This window comes from Quercus robur, chromosome 5 (assembly GCF_932294415.1).
Source record: "Quercus robur chromosome 5, dhQueRobu3.1, whole genome shotgun sequence".
Lineage (NCBI taxonomy): Eukaryota > Viridiplantae > Streptophyta > Magnoliopsida > Fagales > Fagaceae > Quercus > Quercus robur.
This window is the reverse complement of record NC_065538.1, coordinates 84,220,110-84,223,960: the sequence shown is the minus strand read 5'-3', so window position 1 is coordinate 84,223,960 and position 3,851 is coordinate 84,220,110. Positions and strand designations below refer to the sequence as shown.

The 3,851-nt window shown below is 36.1% G+C and overlaps 1 pseudogene; it reads left to right on the top strand.

Moving 5' to 3' along the window:
• LOC126727465 (L-type lectin-domain containing receptor kinase IX.2-like) lies at positions 1-2,507 on the top strand (annotated as a pseudogene).
• Positions 2,508-3,851: the final 1,344 nt, after the last annotated feature.

Below are 3,851 nucleotides of genomic sequence, written 5' to 3'. Positions count from 1 at the left end.
CTAGATAGGAAAGAAGACAAATTAGTGGAAGAGAATCTAATTCATTTGCCTTCAAAGTCCTGTGTTCCTCTTCATTCTCTCTCCAATCTGGAGGGATTAGTTTTCAAAACAGAGCTAGATTTTTTCTTAGGGGACTTCCAGTTCCAGCTATTATAAGTTTATTGATTCATGTTAAGATCTGCACTACAAAAATCTCTTGGCCATTCTCACTTGAAAGCTACAATCATGGTAATGTACAACTTCAAGATCGAACATTTCCTTTTTCCACAGCTTTCTATTTTCTGTTATCTCATTGTGATCACCTATTTCTTTTCTATACTAACCCCATTTACATTTACAAGTGCTATATCCTTCAACTTCACTAGCTTTAGTTCTTCTGACTCTAACATAACATATGAGAGAGCTTTCGCTGAAAACCAAGTCATCCAACTCACAGGCAACAGGCTCACTTTTGAGTTGGTGGGTCGAGCCACATATTTCAAACCCATGAAACTGTGGGACAAGGACTCTGAGGAACTCACAAATTTCACCACCCATTTTTCCTTTGCCATTGACTCGCAGAAAAGAAGTGAATATGGAGATGGGATTGCCTTCTTCCTTGCACCTGTGGGTTCAAAGATTCCTCTGTTGACCAAAGGTGGTAGTACTATGGGTCTTTCTCGCGACGACCAGGCATTAGACTCAGTGGATAATCCTTTTGTTGCAGTGGAGTTCGATATCTATAGCAACGACTATTTGGATCCCCCTGGGGAACATGTAGGTATTGATCTGAACTCCTTGAAATCTGTTGCTAATATTTCATGGTTTAGCAATACTGCTATTAAAGAAGGGAAAATAAATGAAGCTTGGATTACTTATAATTCTAGTTCTTATAATTTGAGTGTGGTATTCACTGGTTTGAGAGGCAATGTTCCAGTAAGGCAGTTCCTTTCTGCACATGTTGATTTGAGTCAATTCTTACCTGACATGGTCACATTTGGATTCTCAGCCTCAACAGGAAATTCTTCTGCAATCCATACCATTTATTCATGGGATTTTAGTTCAAGTTTGGAAATTGATGAAACCACAACCAACCCAAAAGATCCAGTATCAAGCCCAAATGTTCCAGCCCCCAAGCAAAGGAAAAACAACACATTGGGGTTAGCCATGGGGCTTGGTTTTGGTGGATTTGGTTTGGTTGGTGGGTTGGCAATGGTGTTGTCTTCCTTGCGGAAGAGGAATAGGAGGGATAAAGGAGAAGATGATGATGTCCTTGATGATTACATTGATGAAGAATTTGAAAGGGGAAGAGGACCCAAGAAGTTTTCATACAATGAATTAGCTCGTGCGACAAATGATTTCAATGACAAAGAAAAGCTAGGCCAGGGAGGATTTGGTGCGGTTTATAAAGGGCTTCTAAGGGACTCAAACACCTATGTAGCTGTTAAGAGGGTGGTAAAAGGGTCTAAACAAGGCATAAAGGAGTATGCATCAGAAGTAAAAATTATCAGTCAATTGAGACATAGGAATTTGGTACAACTCATTGGCTGGTGCCACGAAAGAAAAGAACTCTTGCTCGTTTATGATTTCATGCCTAATGGAAGCTTAGATTCACATCTTTTTCAAGAAAGTGTATTGATATGGGAATTGAGGTACAAAGTTGCTCAAGGCTTAGCCTCAGCCTTGTTTTACTTGCAAGAAGAATGGGAACAATGCGTATTGCATAGGGATATAAAATCTAGCAACATTATGCTTGATTCAAATTTTAATGCTAAACTTGGGGATTTTGGGCTAGCTAGGCTTGTGGACCATGCCAAAGGGTCAACAACCACAGATATGGCAGGCACCAAGGGCTATATAGCTCCAGAATATTTCACAACTGGTAAGGCTACCAAGGAATCAGATGTTTATAGTTTTGGAATTGTTGCATTGGAGATAGCCTCTGGAAGAAGAGCAATCAACCACATGGCCATAGAAGATCATTAGGTAGTCACAGAGATGTGGGTTCGGGAGCTCCATAGAAGAGGAGAGTTGTTTGAAGTGGCTGACCCAAGGCTAGGCGGAAATTTTGATGAGCTACAAATGGAGCGTTTGATTATAGTTGGGCTTTGGTGTGTTCATCCTGATTACAACCTCAGACCTTCAATAAGGCAAGCAATTCAAGTCCTCAATTTTGAAGCTCTATTGCCTCTTCTCCCATCAGATATGCCTGGGCCAACATAGCTTGCTACAGCAGGGAATAGATTTGTCTTTTCGCTTTCATTGTTTGATGATGCTATTGATTCTTGGGGATGAATCCAATCTTCAGGACGGTTTTTTTTTTTTTTTTTGGCTGTTTTTACAAGCGCACATTCTTGTTGTTGTTAGAATTAGACTTGTTTTAATTAACTTTTTATTAAGAACAATACTTCCTTTCTTTAGTGTTTTCTTTATTTTTTGTGTGTGTATTGAATGAATAATAGAGTAAATGTGGAGAGCATATTGCCTACAGAACTTGTTTTAATAAAGTGTAGGGATGGGATTTTGTATGTGAAATTTAGTATAACTAGATGCTAATCCGTGCGATGCACAGGATAGTTAAATATATAAATTACAAATATTTATTTTGCTTGAAGGTTCTATGATTTTAAAATAGATAAAATGATTATTTCTTTTTTTTTATAAACAACAATCTTTATTGAAATGTATCCAAGTACAGACGGAATATCAAACAAAGGAGTAACTACACTAAAAATACATTTGTATAGAGGAATCTACATGTTTGGAAGCTCTAATTGTACATGCCTGAAAATGTTTTCAGATTGTTGGAAAAATAACAATATTTTGAATTTGCTCAATAGAGACACTTTTTTTTTTTTTTTTTTTTTTTTTTTTTGTGTGTGTGTGTGTGTGAATAAAACTATAGTGCAGACTTTATTAATAGTATTATCATTAAGTAACAGGTACATCACTGTCTATGAGACTCATAATACATGGAGGGAACTCCTCTAGCCAATATATTACATCAATATAGTTCTTTGCTTCATATGCTACTTCGAGGAAGATGATAAGAGAAACATATATTCTTTTTTTTTTTGATAGGAGAAACATATATTCTTGATAGAGGACTCAAGCCCACTACTATCATTAAGGATCTAGGCAATCCGCAAATTAGTGGTCCAACTAACTTTAGTTCATCTATCAGATTTTTGACTATACACTCTACTTCAACTTTTTGAAGCCCCAAATTTACAAAGCACTACATTTTGTAATCTTATAGCCTGCACTTCAATATGATCATTCCCTACTTTTAATTTTACACACATTGCTCATATACATTGGCTTGAACTATCAACAGCTACCCCTAATCCATACGATGTATTGTTATGTGGTCCATACAAATATTCTACAAAAAAGTACAGCAAGCTCATATGACATCAAGTGCAACCAATCAAATAATTCAGCAATTTAGACCCAACAAATGGCACTCCAAAGCCTTACATTTGGGAGGGGAAAAAAATGACAATAATAAAATGCAGGACCAAACATATTTTATCAAACATGTAAAGATGACGCAAACTCAACAAACACACAATAAAGTCAATGCTCATTACACATTACACAAACACAATCTCTAGATAAATGCTAAGATAGATGATCTATCTTTTTTTGGCTAATAGACTTATCCTAAACTTTTATGTTAGTTTAATTCATAATAGAATATCAAATGGCATTCAAGATGATCAGTGTTAGATTGCTATAACCTATAACATTAATACCATTTAACAACCGTCTCTCGTAAAAAAATAATACCAAGTATTTAATGAAAATAGAATATAGAATGTTGTTTCGTGCTTTATGATGCCAATAACAATAGGCCTTAAAATTTGATA